Source organism: Octopus sinensis, linkage group LG10 (genome assembly GCF_006345805.1).
Source record: "Octopus sinensis linkage group LG10, ASM634580v1, whole genome shotgun sequence".
NCBI classification, from domain to species: domain Eukaryota; kingdom Metazoa; phylum Mollusca; class Cephalopoda; order Octopoda; family Octopodidae; genus Octopus; species Octopus sinensis.
The window spans coordinates 82023619-82047970 of NC_043006.1; the positions used below are offsets into that span (position 1 = coordinate 82023619).

At 36.2% G+C, this 24352-nt stretch overlaps 1 protein-coding gene and 1 long non-coding RNA gene across 2 annotated transcripts in view; one reads left to right on the top strand and one right to left on the bottom strand.

The window, feature by feature from the left end:
• LOC115216707 (alkaline ceramidase 3) overlaps positions 1–24352 on the bottom strand; it is a 343156-nt gene that overhangs the window by 171380 nt on the left and 147424 nt on the right. The window lies entirely within an intron of this gene.
• LOC118765186 lies at positions 283–14265 on the top strand. Its single transcript, XR_005001051.1, has 3 exons — positions 283–306; positions 5497–5636; positions 13823–14265. It is a non-coding gene; the product is annotated as an uncharacterized LOC118765186 (long non-coding RNA).

Genomic DNA, 24352 nt, shown 5'->3' on the forward strand with positions numbered 1-24352 from the left:
AACAAAATTAAATAGATAAATAAATATGTTTATAATAAATTCTCCTGCGAAAATAAATATTATTCAAAACTGAGCAATCACAGAGTAACGATGGCGCCGACGACGACGGTGAGGATGACAACAGTAACTGATGGTGTTCATAATGATGATGATGGTGATAACGATGAAGCTGATAATGGACAGTGATGACGTTCATAATGAAAATGATGAAGGTGGTGATGGTGGTGGTGCTGATGATGATGATGATGATGATGATGATGATGATGATGATGATGATGATGATGATGATGAAGTTGTTTATGAAATGTGAGTATACACAAGCTTAAACTTTCCCTATTCCATCTGCTCTTGGTAATAAATACACAGCCTGCAGTACGTGTATATTTATTCATAGAGATTTGTCAAAGATGGACACATGAGAACGCTGTCGGATTAAATATTTAGTTAGGCTGCAGCATTTTAAGTGGTAATACGAATGGATTTAGTAACATATAATGCTGATTCCAAATCCTACAATGATATACTACATACATACATATATGATATACCACGTATAAGGCGGAGGGCTGGCAGAAACGTTAGCACGCCGGGTGAAATGCTCAGCAGTATTTCGTCTGTCGCTACGTTCTGAGTTCAAATTCCGCCGAGGTCGACTTTGCCTTTCATACTTTCGGGGTCGATAAACTAAGTACCAGTTATGCACTGGGGTCAATGTAATCGACTTAATACCTTTGTCTGTCTATCTGTCCATGCAGACATAAGTATGCATAAGCATGTATGTACGGACAGATATTCAAGCTGATAGACAGACAGATACTACTGGTGGTGGTTGGAGCAATGATGATGATGACGATTATGATGTTTAAAATGCAAGTTATCAAAAAGGCTGCAATCTATTTCAGTTTGAAGAGGGTAAACCTTGCTAGGCAAAAACAACAAACACTGAAATGCAAGAGGATTAGGGATAATCTCAACCCGTGAATGGCAAAAAATGATATATGAGAAGTCATCCAAAGGTTCTTTAGATAAAATTATGAAATATTTTCATTTAGACCTGAATGCTTTAGAACAAGCAATTTTATATAAAAAAAAGCCACAATTTGTCTTAGTGGGTTAATAATATCAAAAGGGCTAAAACTTTCTGTGCATATGTATATGAGAGATAGAAAGAAAGAGAAACAATACCCTAAATATAGGGCAACCTGTTACCTCTTAAATCATCAGATGTTTGAATCTATTTTCATATATTTTATGAAAGCATACTAAAAAGAGTTTTGTGGTTTTATATATATATATAAAATAAAGTCTGTGTGTGTGGTGCATGTTTTTTATGGATTCAAAAACTGAGTTGCCAATTTTGACATTGGGTATCAAAGGATTCAGTAATCTTTCAGCTACCAAATATAGTATGTTTTTTGCACAACAATTTTTTTTTTACTACAAAAATAACCTTGGAAATGAGGTTGGGTCGAACAATTTTGAGGTTTTTAGCAAAGGGAGGCAATTCTGTCAGACACAATACTCGATTTAACAACAAATGTAAACACACATACACACACACACACACACAAATATTAGGTGCAAGAATGACTGTGTGGTTGACGAGTTTGCTCTTCAACTACATTGCTCCACATTCAGTCTCTCTGCAAGTATTTTCTTGTATAGCTCTAGGCCAACTACAGACTTGTGACTGAATTTGGTAGATGGAAACTGCAGTGTTGTTCATCAGAAAATGACTGAAAAGCATGTTTATAAAGAAGAGTTGTTTGCATTATACTCCTCATGTACCAATACTGGCCATAAGAAAGGAACAAATAATACGATATGGCTGTAGGTCATTAGACTCAAGCAATGCTGGGGTGCATTACTAGTATCATCATCATCATCGTTTAATGTCCGCTTTCCCTGCTGGCATGGGTTGGACGGTTTGACTGAGGACTAGTGAGCCAGAGGCTGCACCAGGCTCAATCTGGTCTGGCAAAGTTTCTACAGTTGGATGCCCTTCCTAATGCCAACCACTCCAAGAATGTAGAGGGTGTTTTTTACGTACCACCGGCACGAGGGCCAGTCAGGTGGTTCTGGCAATGACCACACTCACACTCAAAAGGTGTTTTTACATGCTACCTGCACGGGAGCCAGTCCGGCGGCACTGGAAATGACCACACTCAAATGTTGTTTTCCACATGCCACCAGCACATGTACTAAGGCGACGCTGGCATCAGTCATGCTTGAATGGTACTTTTCATGTATTGCTGGCATGGGAGCCATTCCATGGCCCTGGCAATGATCACACTCAGATGTGCTTTTAATCTTCCACTGGCACAAGTGCCAATCAGGCAATACTGTCATCGGCCACATCAGTGATTTTGGTTTGTTTACACTTGCCTCAACAGGTCTTCACAAGCAAAGTTCATAGTCCAATGAATGAGGGGTACTCATAAGTGACCCGGTTACACCCCACATTCAGATGTGCATTCAACATTCCACTGGCACAAGTGCCAATCAGGTAGTACTGTCATCAGCCATGTCTGCAATTTTGATTTTGATTTCACTTGCCTCAATAGGTCTTCAAAAGCAAGGTTTATAGTCCAATGAATGAGGAGTATTCATAAATGGGCTGGTTACACCCACTGGTGTAGGCCATGGGCTATGGTCTCACTTGGCTTGTCGGGTCTTCTCAAGCACAGCATATCTCCAAAGATCCCGGTCTCTAGTCATTGCCTTGGTCCAATGTTCAAAGATCGTACTTCAAAACCTCATCCCAGGTTTTCCTGGGTTTACATCTTCCATATATATATATATATATATATATATAAACTTATAAACAAGGGCAAAAGAAAAGTTATTTCTATGCCAATTTTTTTTTGCCCTTGTTCATAAGCTGTTTATAATTTTAACCTTTAAAGGTATTTTAATATACTGCCACTTTTGATAAAAATTTTATCCTATATTAGTAGTATATATATATATATATATATATATATATATATATATATATATATATTTTCTGGGTAGTTACCTTTTTGTGTGCTTTTTAAAGCTTCTCTCTAAACATTGGCTACCTACATACACACACACAAATCAGTGTATGTGTGTAGATATATATATATATATATATTTGCCTGGGTGTGTGTTTATGTAGGCTTGTGTATATAATTATATACATGTGCATGCACATGCATATACCCAACACACAAAACAGCTCTGACATTTTTGTTGTTGATTTTATGTCTTTTTTTAGACAGACAGACAGATAGAGATATTCAGGGTGTGGTGAATAAGCTGTCACCTAAATAATGCCAAAATGAAAATGACACAGACATCTCATTTTAACAGGTGTATATTCACTAAAATTACATAAAATACTAAAAGAAATATTAAAGAGTACATTTTTTCAATGAAATCAGCATTGGCTTTAACCCAGATCTCCAGATGACTTCCGAATCTCCTGCAATTCTTCTGAACAGTCTCCTTAAGTAAGTTGGTGAATGCTGCCATAATCCTTGGCTTCAGTTCATCTTTGGTGTTTCAAGGAGTTTTGCTGGTCTCTTGCTCAACTGCACCTCATACATAATATTCACGGTGGTTGCAGTCTGGGGAGTTAGGTGGCCAGATGTTAGAGGTGATGTGGTTGCAGAAATTGACTGACAACTATGACAGGGTTCTCCTGCTTGTGTGGCATGGTGGAGTGTCCTGTTGCCAGTCATAGAGTCTTCCAGCAGCCACCCTTTTGAATCAGGGTAGCACTACTTCCTCCAGGCACTTGATGTAGGACTCTGTGTTGAGGCTGAGGCAGTCTGGGAAGAGGAATGGAGACATAACATCGCCATCACTAGTGATCACTCCAAACACCATGATGTTGACTGGATGTTTGATTTTTATCATTCCCAGTAAATGTCTTCAGATTGCACTGTTCTCAGATTGACAGCCAAACACTATGAAATGTTCATACAGGAGCTTCCAGTGTGAATGCCAAGTAGCACAACATGTCATTTCCAAATTTCTGGCAGAGAAAAGTGTGTCATGGTGCTGTTTATCTGACAGGTAGTGCCCAACTGAACCTACTATACTGTGATGTTGACAAAATCAAAAGCAAACAATATGTATGCACAAAATTAAAAAAATAAAATGGTGACAATTTACCCATCACACACTGTGTGTGTGTGTGTATATATATATATATATATATATAATATATATATATATCAACATTTTACATATCGCTTTTGTTGAACTGACCAAGTATATTAAATATACTCTTAGAATATCATAGTTTAACCATAAAATATTTTTTTCTTGGGAAGCAACATTATTTCATCATAATATTGAAACCATCTCAGTTTTAAATCAATGTTATTTAATAAACATTTCATAGTTGTTGCCCTTGGAAATTTTGATCAGAATTATTCATCAGGTTATTCTTTTTTTTTTGAGTATGTAAGCCTTCATTTTACCCTTAAATTTCCATGCAGCAGATGACCCTGGTTCCAAAGGTGATTTTTATAAATGGTTTTAGTTATAATATAAACATTAATACTTCATGTTTTTCTTCAAGAATTTCATATGTAAGTTCATTCAGTTTAAACAATTTCTGTTTTTTAAAATTTTTTCTTTTCTTTGAAATACTAACATGCCTAGGACTGTAAAAACATGCAACACCGACCTTAGATTGAAAATGAACAATTTACACCCAGAACAAGAATTAAAAGTAAATATTGTTCACATATGCGTGCATGTGCGTGTGTACATATAAGAGATGATGTGCATGATAAAAATTTTATTTTAACAAAATACCACCCACTCACAAATACTCACTCCCATTATGTTACATGCTGTCAAATTTGGACTACTTAATGATTGATAAGAGATTATTAAAGAGCTTTACTTACAATTTACACTGGTTTATCTACACTTCTTAAGTCTCATTACTTTTCTTTTTCATATACATACCTTTGGACTCATTTTTATTATCTATTTCAGTTATTTTATTCAAGTCCACATACCAATATCTTCATACAAGTACACAGATAAGGGTATATCAGTGGTAGTACCATCAACATGATAGTTATCTACAGGGCACTACATGCCCTCAGATTGTCTCTAGGTCTCTTTCTCTTTTCTTTTGCTGGTTTTGTTGTCTGCCCAGTAGAGTTTGCTTTACAAAAATGGTGGTCTAGGGGCAAGACTTTGTACCTGGACCACACAGAACTGGAATAACTATCACAAAGCATCCCAGCCAATGATTTAACAAGTCTACCAGACCAGTATCCTGACTGGAACTTTATTGATCTGAAAAGAATGAATAATGAAGTTGGCTTCAATGGGATTTGAACTCTGAACACAGAGAGCAGGAAGCAATCTAATCTGATGTTCTAATGACTCTGCCAATTCGGTATCCCAACTTATTTTTAAGCAAAGTTTATTTGTTACTACATAATTCAATAATTTATCCCTCCAGCTTTTTCAAAGATCCTTTTTCTTCCTTTTTTCTTGTAGATAAGCAACCATCCTACTTATGCATGCATGGATGTCTATCATTAGACAATGATGATGATGATGATGATGGTGGTAGTGTTTAATTTTTGGCAAGTCCAGCAGCCATGCAGAGACTCCCTGGAGCTATGTAGGTTATACAGGTAAAACATTAAATGCTTATAATGAAGTGTTTCTAATTAATTAATAATATAAGCCACAGTACAAGTACATTATCTGAACGCCAGCTGCTCAACACATCAACATACAGTTGACCTAGGTGTTAGCAAAATAATTATTATGCTAATTGGATTTCCCATTTTAATGTACTCTTTAATAATAATGACTATATATGTATACATAGAATTTATCATGGATAGGTGGGTATGCATTCTCAGAAGAACTGTCTCAAGGAGGACTGACAACAGGTCAATTTCCCTTTTTCAGCTTGTGAAGAAACTGTACGCACATTTGTTTATATACGTAGTGTAGCTTAACACTTATACTATAGCAATACATGTAGACTGTAGCACAGGTATATTGATAATGTGATTTGTCTAAGGACAATATAAATTCAAGATTGGAACTCAATATCTTTCAGGTCATTAATATTGCATTCTGTTCACACATCCACCACATTCATTTGCTAGAGTTGCTTTTACATACATACATACATACGTACGTACGTATGTACGTACGTATGTATGTATGTATGTATGTATGTATGTATGTATGTATGTATGTATGTATGTATGTGTGTGTGTGTGGTGTGTGTGTGTGTGTGGTGTGTGTGTGTGTGTGTATATATATATATATAATATATATATATATACATACATATCTTATCTTTTACTGGTTTCAGTCATTAGACTGCAGCAATAGTAGGATACCGCCTTGATAAATTTTTAGTCAAAAGTATCAACCCCAGTATTTATACTTTTAAAGTCTGGTACTTATTTTATCAGTTCCTTTTGCTAAACTGCTAAGTTACAGGGACATAAAGACACCTGCACTGGTTGTCAAGCAGTGTTGGTGGGGGGACATAAATACAGACAAACACACACATGGGCAAGGGTGTGTGGTAACAAGCTTGCTTCCCAACCACATGGCTCTGGCTTCAGTTCCACTGCATGGCACCTTGGGCAAGTGTCTTCTACTACAGCATTGAGCTGATCAAAGATTTGTGAGTGGATTTTTGGTAGATGGAAACAGAAAGAAGCTTCTCATGTATATGTATGTGTGTGTATATATATATATATATATATATATGGTGTGTGTGTGTGTGTGTGTGTGTGTCTTTATGTCTGTGTTTGTTCCCCCATCACCACTTGAATAACAGTGTCGGTGTGTTTACGTATCTGTAACTTAGTGGTTTGGCAAAAGAACTGACAGAATAAGTACTAGGCTTCAAAAATAAGTCCTGGGGTTAATTTGTTTGACTAAAACCTTTCAAGGCAGAGCTCCAGCATGGCCACAGTCAAATGACTGAAATAAGTAAAAGAATAAAAGAAAAAAAAAAGAATATATACAACAAGCTTCTTTCAGTTTTTGTCTATCAAATTCACTTGCAAGGCTTTCGTTGACCTAAGGCTATAACCAAAGACACTAGCCCAAGGTGCCATGCAAGTGGGACTGAACCTGGAGCCCTGTGGTTGGGAAGCAAGCTTCTTATTTTCCTATTGCCCACTAGGGGCTAAACATAGTGGGGAGAAACAAGGACAGACAAAGGGATTAAGTCGATTACATAGACCCCAGTGCGTAACCGGTATTTAATTTATTGACCCCGAAAGGATGAAAGGCGAAGTCGACCTCGGCGGAATTTGAACTCAGAACGTAACAGCAGACGAAATACCACTAAGCATTTCACCCGGCGCGCTAACGTTTCTGCCAGCTCACTGCCTTCTTACCACACAGCAATGCCTGCACTTTTATACATGTATACATATATAAACTATATGGAGATGCAAGCATAACCATGTGGCTTTGAAATTTGCTTTGCAACAAAGTTCTCTTTTCAGTCGCACTACTTTGCAGCTTGGGCAAGTATCTCTAACTGTAGTCTCAGATGAACCAATGCTTTGTGAGGAGAATTTGGAATATGGAAACTGCAGGAACCTGACAAATATGTTTATGGTGTGCGTGTATGTATATGTGTACATATCTGAGTCACTGTTTATGTTTGCTGGTGTAAACTAATACTATATCCCTTTATGTCCAAAGATAATTCCATGGTTCAATAAAATAGACATTGATAACATCATTACTAGAGTCAATATAATCAATTAAATAATTGAAGGGATGTCCCAGAACAACTACTATCCAAGCTCTGAAACCAGTAAAAGAATGAGAAAAAAAATCTAAATGATGATTGGATGGCAGAATTGTTAAAGCATTTCCCACGAGGCAGCAAATAAGTGTCACAGATTTGACTCAGTTAGCATTTTAGACTAATATTTGTAGTCAAGCTAATACAATGATGAGAATTACAGAATTTATAAAACAAATGAAAGGAGAATTAGGGAAGAAATCTCAGGAAAGATGATCAGGGATCAGGTCATTTTATACACGGTGGGTAGGTAAAAAAATCTTACTTTACATCGGAAGCTGTCAATTTGTTGAATTGTCATTGAGTATTTCAACACTCATTCAAAACATCGTGGATTGATTTTCTATGACTAGTTTCAATCAATGCTTGGATGAATTAACATTAGACATGATTGTCACTCTTCACTTGCTTGACATTAATCGACTTTTCAATATATAAATCTTTTGTGATTATAATAATAATAATAATAATTAATAATGCTGCTGCTGCTGCTGATAATGATGATGATGATCATCATCATGTTCATTACATAATTGAGGGGATTTCTCCATAAAGACTACGACTTTCAAAACAATGAGACTAAACATGCTTGCAGACAATGCAACGAACAAATAGTGTTAGGTCATTGACTTAGCAACCATGTTATGATAGTAAAATTGATATTAAAGAAGCTGAGAAAATGGAAAAATATTAGAACATAGGCAGAGAAATGAAGAGATTATGGAACAAAAGGGTGTAAATTGGTGCACTCAGTACATTGTCCAAACTGCTTCATAACAGGACAAAGGATACTGGAATTGAAACCCAAAATAGTCTTGATATATGAGAAGATTTATCACTAAATGTCAGGATAACATTCCTTCTAACTAATAATAATAATAATAATAATAATAATAATGATAATAATAATAATAATTCTTTCTACTGGAGGCATTAGGCCGCAAATTTGTGGGGTGGGGACTAGTCAATTATATCGACTCCATTGTATCACTGGTACTTAACTTACTGACCCCAAAAGGATGAAAGGCATAATAATAATAATAATAATAGTTTCTGATTTAGGCATAAGGCTAGCAATTTTGATGGGAGGGGGTTAGTCAATATCACTGACCTCAGTACTTTATTGGTACTTAATTTTATCAACCTTGGATTGATGAAGGGCAAAGTTGATTTCAGTGGAATTTGAACTCAAACCATAAAGAACTGTTATAAATACAAAGCCTTTTTTTTTCTCAATACAGTAACAATACTGCCAACTTGCTGCCCTAAAAAAAATAATTCAAGGCCAGCAGTTTTGAAGAGATGAGGTTAGCTGAGGTAATCAACACCAATATTTGACTCGTACTGTATTACACTGCCCCTGAAAGGATGAAAGGCAAAATCAACTGCAAGAGAATTCCAGTTCAAGATGTAAAGGGAGCCAGAAGAAATGCTGTTAAGCATTTTGACCAATGTACAAATGACTGTCAGCTCACTACCCACATGATGATGATGATGATAATAATAATAATAATAATAATAATAATAATAATAATAATAATAATAATAATAATAATAATATAATAATAATAATAATAATAATAATCGCTTCTACTATAAACACAAGGTCTGAAATTTTTTGAATGAGTGTTCAAATACTCAACGACAACTAGACAAACTGACAGCTTCCTATGTAAAATAAGATGATTGTTTTTTTACCTACCCACGGTGTATAAATTGACCTGGTCTCTGATCATCTTTCCTGAGATATTTTCTCTAATCCTCCTTTCACATTTTTTATAAAAGCTGTAATTCTCATCGTTGTATTAGCTTGACTGTAAATATTAGTCTAAAATGTTTACTGAGCCAAATCTGAGACAGTTATTTGCTGCCTCATGAGAAACACTTCAACAATTCTGTCAGCCAATCATCAACTACATCGACCCCAGAGTTTCACTGGTACTTAGTTTACTGACCTCAAAAAGATGAAAAGCAAAGTCGACCTCAGCAGGATTTGAACTCAGAATGTAGCGACAGATGAAATATACTCAGCATTTCACCTGGTTTGCTAATGATTCTACCAGCTTGTTACCTTAACAATAATAATAATAATAATAATAATAATAATAATCCTTTCTGAGAAAGGCACAAGGCCTGAAATTTGGGGGACTGGGACTCATTGATTACACTGACCCCAGTTCTCAGCTGGTACTTATTTCATCAACTCCAGCAGAATGAAAGACAAAGTCAGCCTCAGCAAATTTTGAATTCAGAACATAAAGACAGACGAAATACTACAAATCATTTTGCCTGATGTGCTAACAATTCCGCCAGCTTGTGACTTTAATAATAATAATAATAATAATAATCATAATAATAATAATCATAATGAGCGACTACAATACCCTGCTTTCACTTATGCACGCAGGGTAATAATAAAGGTGGTATTGATGGTGGTGGTGGTGGTGGTGGTGGTGGCAATGGTAGTGGTTATCTTGTTGATGATATTATCAATAGCAATATGATATTAATGATTTCTTTTCATTTGACACAACAAACTCAATAATAAATATTCAAGTGAATCGATTCCAGTTTATTGATAATATATACTGACTGAGACCATAGAACAGAATAGCTTACAGTGTTTGTGTTTTTGTTGTCCATACTCTAGTGTTCAAATCTCATTGAACTCTACTTAGCTTTTCATTTTCTCCAGGTCAATGAAATATCAGATCAGCAAATTCAGTTGGCAGCATTGAGAGAATCAGCCAAGACATTTTGCAGTATGCGTTTCAATTGTTTTTTTTTGTTTTGAGCCCCCATTCTCTGTGGGATTTGAACACAGAACATAAAGAGGCCATTTATTACTGTCTGTTTACTTGTTTCAGTCATCTGACTGTGGCCATGCTGGGACACTGCCTTAAAGGGTTTAGTCAAAGAAATCAACACCAGTATTGATTTTTGTAAGACTGTTAAAAGGGCACCATACGAGCGTGATCATTACCAACGTCGCTTCACTGGCACCTGTAAAAAGATTCGAGCGAGGTTGTTGCCAGTACCGCCTGACTGGCGCCTGTGCCGGTGGCACGTAAAGAGCACCCATTACACTCTCAGAGTGGTTGGCGTTAGGAAGGGCATCCAGCTGTAGAAACTCTGCCAGATCAAGATTGGAGCCTGGTGCAGCCATTTGGTTCGCCAGCCCTCAGTCAAAATCGTCCAACCCATGCTAGCATAGAAGGCAGACGTTAAACGATAACGATGATGATGATGAAGAAGAAAATGGAAAAGAGAAGATACTAACAAAAGAGGAAAGAGAAAACGAAACAGAAACATTACTATCAGCCAATCTCTGCCCCACAACTACTTCAATGTTTGCTCAGAGACATTATTTCTTCTGTTGAAAATGGCAAGCTTCGTTAATGTGAAAAGCAGCAGCCAGATCTGGAAACCGCTAATGATGTGAAGTATTAAAACCTCAAAAGGGATCAATCAATTGAACTGAAGATGAAGAAATAATTCAAATAGTTAGATAAATTTTATGCCAACAGGAAGAAGAAATATCTAAGGTTTTCAGGCAAAGGCCTTCTATCAGAGATAAGTGCAGGCATAGTTGTATATTAAGAAGCTCATTTAGTAACTCTATGGTTTCAGGTTCAGTCCCACTGCATAGCATTTTGGGCAAGTATCTTCTACTATAGCCCCAGGCTGATCAATGCCTTGTGAGTGGATTTGGTAGATGGAAACTGTAAGGAAACCTTTTGTGTAATTGTGTGTGTGTGTTTGTGAGTGCATCTTTGTGACTGTTTTTATCTCATCCACTGCTTGATCCCATAAGAATGAAAGGCAAAGTCAACCCAGGAGGGATTTGAAAATAATGATGATGATGATGATGATGACGACAATAATGATTTAAGATTTTTGGCACAAGATCAGAAATTTATGGGGATGAGGGTAAGTTGATTACATCGACCCCAGTGCTCAACCAGTACTTAATTCATCACTACCCACTAATTGGCAATCAATGTTGGTTTGTTTACATCTCCATAACTTAGCAGTTCAGCAAAAGAGACCAATAAAATAAGTACCAAATTTAAAAAGGAAATTAGTACAGGGATTCATTTGTCCAACAAAAAAACCTTCAAGGTAGTGCCCCAACATGGCCACAGTCCCAAAAACTGAAACAAATTAAAGAAGATGAAAAATGAGCGAAAACAAATGTGAACTGAACCTTTCTCCCTAACAGAAGTTTCTACTGGAAAAGCTTGGCTTCTCTTTTTCTCCACAACATAAACTTTATTCCTCTATTTTGATTATGTTACTTTTTCACCAATGCAGAACAACTAGTTTCTATGGATTCTGCCGTTCTTCAGGCAACAGATATTCTAGTTCATTTCTTCATTAATGTATTTACTAATATTGATATAAAAATATGGGATAATATTCGACCATAATTATTTGTTGTTACAGAGAAAGGACAACAGGTTATAAGAATAGGTTAACTTAATTCACAATAGTATTGATCCACTGAATTCAGTTTCACTATCATTATCGATCATATGAAAACAAATATCAGATCCCTTGTGTTAGGTCAATAAGTGTCAGAATAATGATTGCTAAGTAAGGGCCGACATATAGCATGTGTTGAAAGCAATATATCTGAGGCATTCCAATGACAGCTGAATGGAAGAATAAGACAACACTACCAATGAATATAATACATACGAGTATGTATAATAATATAACATACATTATTAAAAATGTATCCAACATTTTATTACCTGACACAACTATATTGTGAGAGAATTTTTTTGTTTTTTTACTGGTTTCAGTCATCTAACTGCTGCCATGCTGGAGCACCACCTTTAGTTGAGCAAATCGACCTCAGAATTTATTCTTTGTAAGCCTAGTACTTATTCTATCGGTCTCTTTTGCTGAATGGCTAAATTATGGGGATGTAAACACACCAGCATTAGTTGTCAATCGATGTTGGGGGAACAAACACAGACACACATACACACATATAAATATACATATATACAATGGGCTTCTTTCAGTTTCCGTCTACCAAATACACTCACAAGGCTTTGGTCAGCCTGAGGCTATAATAGAAGACACTTGCTCAAGGTGCCATGCAGTGGGACTGAACCTGGAACCATGTGGCTGCTAAGCAAGCTACTTACCACACAGCCACTCCCACTTTTCTATTTCTGGTTTCAATCATTTAACAGCAACCATGCTGGAGCACTACCTTCTGAGGTTGTTGTTTCTTTTTAAAAAAAAACATATATATCAATGCCAGTACTTCAGTCAAGTACTTATTTCACTGACTCTATAAATTTTCTTCTGATGTAAAGGGATGGTTCATACCAGTATACTCACACTGACACTTATATATCATCATAGTCATCACTGTCATCATCACCATCATCATTTTTTATGTCTTGCATGCTTATGTATGGAGCAGACAAGACATTGTTAGGGTTGTAAACGATGTGATGGTCATGGTTGGAATACCTTTGAGCATAGGTCTGCTCAGGTTATATTAAGCTGGGGCTAAACAACAGCAAAAAACTTTCAGGCTGATCCACTCACAAGTATGCGATCCCTTTTTTTGCGCATCAAGAATGCATTCTTATATGGAGTAACAACATATGCAAGATTTTTCAAGCTGAGTAGACAAAGTAAGTTATGGCATCTCAGTCATTCTCATTGACATTAACAGCATACATGAAATGTCTAAATAACAGATAGGAACTTAAACCTGTTTGCTGAGGAAGCTTGTCAAGAATCCATTTCTGCTTGACTGCACATGTTCAAGTAGAAATTATTAAAGCTTACATAACAACAACACCAACAACAGCAACAGTCAACAGAAGTATTCTAGAATTTTCCTTGGTTTGTCTCTGTTTTTTTGGGGGGTTTTTTTGTATTCAGATGTAATGTAAACTTTACTTGTTATTTCTTAGTGAAACATAATTGTTAACAATTTTCTAGTCAGCAAATTCTGAATGCAAATTAGTTTTTAAATCCATTTTTTCTTCATAGTCCTCAGATATGCAACGACAAGAGGCAACCAAACTGCAACCATTGGATCTAAAGAGTCTGCTAGTGTTGCATGACAAAGAAACTTTTTAATGGTTTTTCCAGAGTTTGATATTTTTATTTACATTGTCTTCATAAAAACTTGTATAATGTTACTTTCTGTATTAGTTTCTGATTACTGGTCTGTCAGTTTGTTTGGTTAACAACTGGAATCCTTGGAAACCATAATGGTCTGTGTCAGCAACAATTGTAATAAAATCAGAGAGAATGTCTTGGTGTCAATAAATCTGGTTGCTATGAGAAATGAAACGGTTTCAGACATCTTGGACATAGGTTCTTCAATAGAACAGCCCGCCTATTATTTGATTGAAAAAGTAACGCCTTAAGTATGTGGATCTTCTCTGCCAAGTTAATATATATATCATGATATATCATAAATATCTCATTAAGGGATAATAAAATCTAATGAATTTGCTGGTTTATTACCTATTATTTATTTTGAATATTATATTTAATATTCAAAAATAAAGTAATTAGATAAACTGGGGTTTATATTTATTTAAGAAAAATAAGAAAATAGAGTTACAAAGATGTACTTGCATAGCAAGTGACCTGATCTGAGATTGTGTGCTGGAATGAAAACAATTGCAGCATGGGAGGTGTTGATAAGCCATTTAAGAAACACACATTTGTGTGTTTCTTAAATGGCTTATATATATATGTATATATGTATATGTTTGTGCGTCTGCGTCTGTCCCCCACCATTGCTTGACAACTGATATTAGTGTGTTTATGTCCCCATAACTTAGTGGCTCGGCAAAAGAGTCCAATAGAATAATTACTAGGCTTACAAAGAATAAGTCCTGAGGTTAATTTGTTTGACTAAAGGCAGTGCTCCAGCATAGCCACAGTCAAATGAACTTCATTAGCTTATGGCTGTTTCCACTGAAAAAGCAGTGCCTTAAGTATACAGATCTTCTCTGCCAAGTTATCGACCAGAAAGCTCATAATTTTTGTATGTTATATCATGAATATGAGATAAGTGGCCTTCTTCATGCTGGAAAAGCTACTGGGTGGGAAAAGGCAAGGACACGTGATGAGAAGCAAAAGAATCTACACTCCTTCGAAGATGGTCTGTAACAGCTCCATCTTCCAGTTGGGCAGGGCAGGATCAAAGAATATGCCAGTAGTGGCTGGAAGCATGTTGACATCAATGTCAGGTTTCTATAAGATCAGGAAAAATGAAGTTAGCAAATACAAACAAGCACAAAACGCTTAAATGTCAATGGTTGTTCAATCTAAGTGCATGGGTTACAATGAATGCGAAATGATGAAACAGCAATAATAGTACACAGACTGCCACAGTCTCATATTCATGATATAACATACTCTCACTCTCTCTCTCTCTCTCTCTCTCTCCTCTCTCTCTCTCTGGACGAATGGACAGATTGTCTCTCGTTTCCTCTCTTTTCAACTAGCTTCTGTGTCATAGTATAAAACTTTTAACAGTTTGCTGAAGTTAAAAATATACTTTTAATTTTTGTGTTTTTTTTAAACTGCAAAGGCAACACAATAAAATCACTTCAGGTCTCACATTTTCTTTGTGAATATGCAACAAAGAAAACAAAGGTAAATCTTACTTTCCGTATTTTTTCCTCATTACCAGTTCTACAATTAATACAATTGTCTGCTTTCCAAAATGGAAACTACACAATTTATTATTCTAATAAAGATATAAATAAACAAATAAACGATTAAATAAAAAAAATTGAGTATATACATATATGTGTGTATGTGTTTGTATATGTGTACACAGAAGATCAATCGATATCTGAAAAGGGGAAGATAGAGGTGGTTATTGCTGTTGTCATCATTGTTATTGCTGGTATAATATCTTAATGGAAAGACATTCAGAACATTATCAAATAGTGAACAGTGGGAGACAGAAAATATAGGCAGGGAAAATATATATACATTGATTGTAAACTGCGCATTCAAGAGATGGTATGCCATTTTTGAGATCTATTTCAAAACGTAATTTATCCTGAGCAAGAATGACAAAAAACAAGACCAAAAGAAAGTGGTGCTAAGGATTGCAATGGGTGAAATACTGAAGTAGAGCTGCTATGAATCATCTTGACCATTTTTTTCCCAACTGTTTCTGCATTCACCATTCCTATGGAAGCCATACATTTCTCTCCACTGACTTATAAGCATAATAGTTTCTATGAGTGGTGGAACACTAGATTTACTTGGACCCAGTTTATAAATGAAACTCATCTTATTGCTCACTATGGAAACAAAAGATATATAAATTAACTGGATAAGCAGCCATCAGTAAGGTTTCATCTCAGAAAGGAAAGAAAGGTGAGATGAAATACAGTATAAGAAATTCAGTTTCATCCTCTACAATTCCTAAACAAAACAAAAAAAGAAAAAGAAAAACAAGAAAAAGAGAAAAGAAAATTGAATCTCAGTTTTTCCCTAATTAATCTATATGTGCAAAACCGTTTGTATGGTATATAAAACCAACCAAACTACATGAAAATTACTAGAGAGGTACGCCCTAACATAATTTAATATGGCAAACACAATAACCTTAATTGACCAAGACCATATTTATATTGAGCAGAGATAAATATTATTGAACAGTGCTTTGTATTGAATTCTTTTGTCCCCGTTCTCTGTTCCTAGCAAGCTGATGAGGGGACTTCCGTGCAGTGATTCAGCTTAGTAAATATAGCAACCAAATCTTACTGAAATCACACTTTACAGCCTTTGCAAGAAAAACAAAAGGGTATAACTTTGAATAGCCTAGTCTGAAATATATGACAATAATATTATGACTGAAAAAGAAAAAGATAAGAAACAGTCATGGAATGTTTGACTGATGATAGATGTTTCTCTAGCAGAGCTGATCTGAAGCTAAGCAACACCAACAACATGAGAGAAATTTATTCAAATGTCTTCGTCAAAGTAATTATGACTGGACACAGCAGTAGTTTTCAAATGTTTTATACATTTTTATCTATGTATAAAGCACTCAGTACACTCTGCAAAGTGTTCGGTGTTAGGAAGAGCATCCAGCCGTAGACACCATGCCAAAACAGACAATCAGAGCCTGGTGCAGCTCTCTGACTTGCCAGCCCCTGTCAAACTGTCTAATCCATGCCAGCATGGAAAACAGACTGCAAATGATGATGATGATGATGATGCTGATTCAAGGCACACTTTAAAGGAAATAAAGGTTAATATATAGCTTAAAACTTGGTCACCAAAAAAAAAATGTCTAATAGGTGTAAAAAATGTATAAAAAATGAATACAAAGACAAAAATTTGCACAAACGAATGGGGGGGGGAGACTTGTGGATAATTCACGCGATCTGATTTTTCCCACATAACTTTCAGGAAAATGGGTAAATATTACTGAAATTTTATAGAAATACTTTTCAAATGGCATAGATTATGATTATAAAGAAATTTATGGGGAAAATGCTTTCTGAAGGAGTGGTGAGAGGACTTGCGGAAAATTCACACAATCCAATTTTTTCCCTCACAACTTTCTGGAAAATGGGTATCTTTTAATGAAAATTAATACAAAACCTTTCAGATGGCATAGATTATGATTATAAAGAAATTTGTGGGGAAATTTTCTTTTCCAAAGGGATGGGAGAGGAGTTTCAAATCAAGAAAACCACATATATTGGAACTTCTCCATTTTGGCGGGGATTTTTCCAATTGTTTTTCACCACAGCCTTCAAAATGATGGGGAACATCATTTTATGATGTGGTGTGTAGCTTAGTGGTTAGGATGTTGGAAGGCGGTGAGCTGGCAGAAACGTTAGCACGCCGAGCGAAATGCATAGCCGTATTTCGTCTGCCATTATGTTCTGAGTTCAAATTCTGCCGAGGTCGACTTTGCCTTTCATCCTTTTGGGGGTCGATAAACTAAATACCAGTTACGCACTGGGGTCGATGTAATCAACTTAATCTGTTTGTCTGTCCTTGTTCGTCCCCGCTGTGTTTAGCCCCTTGTGGGTAGTAAAGAAATAGGTTAGGATGTTGGAATCATGGCCATAAGATTGTGATTTCAATTTCTGGACCAGACAAGTGTTGTGTTCTTGAGGAAAACACTTCATTTCACATTACTTTAGTCCACTCAGCTGGCAAAAATGAGTAATCTTGCAATGGACTGGTATCCCATCCAGGGAGGGAATCCATAGGCCATGGAAACTGGGAAACCATCTCAGTCTGTATGACTCGGGAAGGATCTTTACTACTCTCAGGTCCACTCTAGCCCACTGTAGTAGCAACAATCTGATTACCATTTTTTTAATGTAGGCATGACTTTGCAGTTGAGAATTTTGCTCCCAAATAAGTTCCACATTCTTCTGCCAACCCAAAACTCATGAATAAAATCAGGTAGAAACTATGTGAAAGCTTATCAGCTGGATAGAATCTATAATACCATTGTGGTTAACATTCTTTTTAAAATACCTATTTCTTTACTACCCACAAGGGGCTAAACACAGAGAGGACAAACAAGGACAGACAAATAGATTAAGTCGATTATATCAACCCCAGTGCATAACTGGTACTTATTTTATCGACCCCGAAAGGATGAAAGGCAAAGTCGACCTCAGCGGAATTTGAACTCAGAATGTAACGGCAGATGAAATACGGCTACGTATTTCGCCCGGTGTGCTAACGTTTCTGCCAGCTCACCACCTTTTCTTTTAAAATACCACCACTTAATGAGTGCAAGAAGAAACATGGGCAAGAAGGACATAGCAGAGGGCTGACAGACATTGAAGAGGAATATTAAATTGTATGAATCTACTCAGCCCTGAGGACACCTGTAATGGCCATGGGTACAACACAACCTCTATCTCTAAACCAATCCCATTGAGAAATGTAAAATAGTGGGGTAGTAAAGATTAGATATGGTTGTTAGTGAAAGGCTTGTTGGGGAAGAGAAAATATGGAAAACAAGAGGAGAGAGATGACTGAATCCACTCAGCCTGGGTGAAAGTGGTACAAGATCAGCCAATTCATTGTACATAAGGAAATATAAGCCACTTCTGTAAATAGTGTCAGATCTCTGGTACTGACAAAATGATTTGTTGATTTTAAGTTCTGAGTTTAGTTCTCCAGCAGGAAAAGAAAAAAAAATGAAACTGCCAGAGCTGAGTAACCTATTTATTGGATAATATATTTCTTATTCACTTAATTATTATAACCATGGAAACGAAGAGTGAAGTAACAATCCTATGGCACCTTGTGGCTTTGTACTTATTGCTGTACTTTTACCAAAGGGAGGAAAAGAAAACATACACACACACAGCAAGATTTTTCACAGAGAGCACAAAGGGTGAAATTAAATACTCAAAGCTAGCCTGCTGACTTAGTTATTTAATAATAATAATAATAATAATAATAATAATAATAATAATAATAATGGTTTCAAATTTTGGCACAAGGCCAGCAGTTTTTTGGGGAAGGGGTGAGTTGATTAAATTGATCCCAGTGCTCAAATGGTACTTATATTATTGACCCCAAAAGGATGAAAAGCAAAGCTGATCCCACGGGCATATGGTGTAGTGGTTAAGAACATGGGCATATGACATAGTGGTTAAGAGTGCGGGCTACTAACCCAAAGATTTTGAGTTCGATTCCAAGCAGTGACCTGAACAATAATAATAATAATAATAATAATAATAATAATAATAATAATAATAATAATAATAATAATAATAATAATGGTTTCAAATTTTGGCACAAGGCCAGCAGTTTTTTGGGGAAGGGGTGAGTTGATTAAATTGATCCCAGTGCTCAAATGGTACTTATATTATTGACCCCAAAAGGATGAAAAGCAAAGCTGATCCCACGGGCATATGGTGTAGTGGTTAAGAACATGGGCATATGACATAGTGGTTAAGAGTGCGGGCTACTAACCCAAAGATTTTGAGTTCGATTCCAAGCAGTGACCTGAACAATAATAATAATAATAATAATAATAATAATAATAATAATAATAATAATAATAACATAAAAAAATACCTAAGGAATGAGAACTCAGGTTCGAAATTTCCCCAAGACACCTGAAGAAGGCTGGAGGGTATATCAGCGGAAACGTTGTGTTAACAACAAACAAAATGAGGACAAATATCCATCGAATGTAAATAATGTAAATAAGAGACACAGAACACCCACATACACACACACACACATTGGGATTTTTACAGTTTCTGTCCACCAAATTTGTCTCATAAATTTCAACCAAATTTCTGTGGTGATAGGAAACAACTCCAGCCAACAGTGTCCACACAAAGAAACAAACCCTAAACTACACGGTCCCTTAGTGAACTTCTAAGGCCAGTAATTTTGGGGGAGGGGGTAAATCAATTACATTGACCCTGATGATCATCTGGTACTTATTTTATTGACTCTGAAAGGACGAAAGGTATAGTGAACCTTGGTGGAATTTGAACTCAGAACTACCACCACAAACACCACTACCATATACATTATTTTTAATGTATACTATTAGACAAAATAGCTGCTAAGCATTTTGCCCAGCATGCTAATGATTCTGCCAGCTTGCCACCCTCAGAGGTGTAAATTTTAACCACTATATGTCAGTGAAAGGCATGTGGCCTGATGGTTAGGATGTTGTTCTCATGATTACAAGATCATGGTTTCGATTCTTGGACTAGGCAGTGAATTGTTTTTCTTGAGCAAAATGATTTGTTTTGTAAACAATGTAAATAATGTGCATAAATCCTCATCTCTTAGATATAGAACTGTTCAGCATCTCTTGTTTTGACACGAGTGTGCCAATCTTGAATGGAATTCAATGTCAGACAAAGACAGTGACATTTGTTTACAATTTAGCCATAGAAGCTTGTCTGGTCACTTGGCTGTTTGCTGTTCAAAGGATAAAGCAAAATGGAGCAAGGTGGTGCCAGGAAGAGCATCCGGATATGACACATGCAAACACAGAATAATGGACATTAAAAACAATGAACATGGTGGTGGTGGTATCATGACAGTTGTGATGGTAATGATGGTGGTGGTGATGATTGTGGTGGTGATGCTACTGTTGTTGGTGGTGGAGATTATGATGATGATGGTAGTGATGATGAGTCGTGATTGTGATGATGACAATGAAGTCGGTTTGGTGCAATATACAGGGCTTAAATTTCTAGCATGAAGATGCGTAGCTAAGTGGTTAAGGTATTCGACTCACAATCGTAAGGTTATGAGTTCAATTTCAAGCAACACATTGTATCCTTGAGCATGACATTTTATTTCACATAGCTCCAGTCCACTCAGGTAGCAAAAATGTATTGTATCTGTATTTCAGAGAGCTAACTTTGTCACACTCTATGGCATGCTGAATCTCCTGGAGAACTACGCTAAGGGTACACATGTCTGTGGAGTGCTCAGCCACTTAAACGTTGATTTCATGAGCAGGCTGTTCCATTGATCAGATCAACAGGAACCCTCGTAGTCGTAACCAATGAAGTACCATATTTCTAGCTTGTTGAGCAACTCTCCAAGTACCTCCTTCATTACTTCACATCAAAAACGAAAAACAAAAAACAACCATACTCATTTGCTTGTTTCATTCATTCGACTGAGGCCATGCTGGAGCACCGCCTTTAGTCGAGCAAATCAACCCAGAACCCACTCCCTGTAAGCCCAGCACTTATTCCATCGATCTCTGTTGCCGAACTGCTTGGTGATGAGGACGCAAACCACACCAGCCTCGGTCGGCAAGCGATGTTGGTGGGGACAAACACATACACACAAATATATACACACACATACATATATATATGCATATACGAGGGGCTTCTTCCAGTTTCCATCAACCAAATCCACTCACAAGGCTTTGGTCGGCCTGAGGCTATGGTAGAAGACACTAGCCCAAGGTGCCACGCAGTGGGACTGAACCGGGACCATGTGGCTGGTAAGCAAGCTACTTACCAGCTTACTATCTTTAAGGAAAGTGCTCCAGAATGAACACAACCAACTGGCCAAAACCATATACTACTTGCCATCTTTAAGAAAGGTGCTCCGACATGAATACAATCAACTGGCCAAAACCAATAACAGAATGAAAAGAGTAATGAGAAACAATCTGAAGACATCGGGGAGTATATATAATCAGAGACAGATCACTTAGTACTAAGTAGGTCATTATTATAGCTGTTTGTTCTGTCGAAATCATAATGACAAGCAAATATCTTCATAATGCCCCTGCCTCCGCCCCCGCCCCCCGAATCAAGAGCAAGTGTACGTCCCACAAACATATTACCAGGACTCTTATCTCTTCTCCATTCTTCTCAAACTAAACGGCGAGATTATTGTGCAGTGATTGATTTTTTTGTGATGATTCACAAGATAATGTGCCATGTCATAAGTATGAAAGCAATAGCACTGATTATATCTAACATATGCACACATCATATACATATACACATATATACATACATATACATCTTTTTTGCATCTATATGTATATATATATATATATTATATATGCATAAACAAGCAAAACACATAATATATATATATTTCTTTACTACCCACAAGGGGCTAAACATAGAGGGGACAAACAAGGACAGACAAAGGGATTAAATCGATTACATCGACCCCAGTGCGAAACTGGTACTTAATTTATCGACCCCGAAAGGATGAAAGGCAAAGTCGACCTCGGTGGAACTTGAACTCAGAATGTAACGACAGACGAAATACGGCTACACATTTCGCCCGGCGTGCTAACGATTCTGCCAGCTCGATGCCTTGTATATATTTATATATATATATATATATATATATACTAGCAGTATCGCCCGGCGTTGCTCAGGTTTGTAAGGGAAATAACTATAAAGCATTTTTAGAGAGTTATAGCCAAAAAATAGCAAAAAAATGGAAAAAAATGATGGTAAATTTTTTTTGAGTTAAAAAAGGTGGAGTTGCGTCCCCTAGACGGTCTGTGGTTTGGGTTTCTGATTCTCGACCCCATGTCGAATTTATCGATTTTTTTCAGAACTGGGGGAACTTTTCAAAATTTTCGCTGCGTTAGTTTTGAATTATGACATTGGGCTATGTGTGTGTCAAGTTTCATCAGAATCGGTTGAAAGCCGTGGTCAGGGTGAGGGTACGAGAAAACAGACACACAGAAAACGCACAGACAAACTGCCGTTTATATAGAGAGAGATATATATATTTATATATAGATGAATTTACATATACTTAGATGTACACAAATATATAATACATCTATATATATACTTATAAATGTATGTATGTATGCATGCATATATGCATTATATATATGGACATACAGGCGCAAAACTAAAACTGTAAGAGAATGCAATAAAAATCAAATACATAACAGAAGAAAAATAAATAAATATGGAAATGAATAAATAAAAATATTTTTAAAAAGGGCCTGAATTATCAATAGATTTTGTGAAATAGTAAATGCAAAATGTATTACTAAAAAATAATAAAGAAATAAAGAGTAGGAAATGTAAAACATAAGTAAATGTGTGAATGAATGCATTTATGTATGTATGTATGTATGTATGTATGTATGTGTGTGTGTGTGTGTGTGCGTGCGAAGGTGTTTGGCTGGAAGCGTCAATAAATGAGCAAAAATAACGACAAATTATTTTTTTTACAAAAATGTGAATAAATTCAAACAAAAAGAAAACTAGATTTAAAAAGCTAAAGAATAACAGGTCAGGAGGAAATATGTTAAAAAATGTCACAAAATATGCAAAAAAAAAAGGAGAGAAAGAAGAAGAAGAAGAGAAGAAGAAGAAGAAGAAGAAGAAGAAGAAGAAGAAGAAGAAGAAGAAGAAGAAGAAGAAGACAGTGATAAAGGCGAAGAAGGGGCAAAAGAAGAATCTATTTAGTAAAATAGTGATATAATATCAATCAGAGAGAGAGAGAGAGAGAAAGAGAGAGAACTGGAACAGATCTTTTCACAATAATAAACTACAGCACAAATACTTTGAAAGTTTTCTTTCCATAATTTCATTGCAACCTTTTATAAATTTTCAGGGGTGGGGAAGGTAAATTTCACCCCCTCTGTCCCCAACTCTTTCCCTTTTTAATCCAGCTTATTTCCCCCATTACTCTACATTTAAAGACAACAGTTATGCACAGACTTATGGACAAGAAACTAGGAGCAGATTCTTTCTAAAGAAAATTGCAAAGTATTTTCATTGGCATTCATGTGTAAATGCACATGGTTTTCCAAAGAATATGTATGTGTGTGTGTATACGAGAACAAAGTGTACGTACGTCGCTATATATATAAAATAAAATACAAAATGGGACAAGAACGCAAAACATCCGGACAACTAGGTAATACAAAAGGGGACAACAAGACATCCAGATAGACGATACAAAAAAAACATGGATGGGTCATTTGAAGCCTTTTATCTTCAGTCAAGAACCGGATCATCCTCGCAATTTCAACTGATTAATCTTGAGATTGCTCCAATCTGGCCA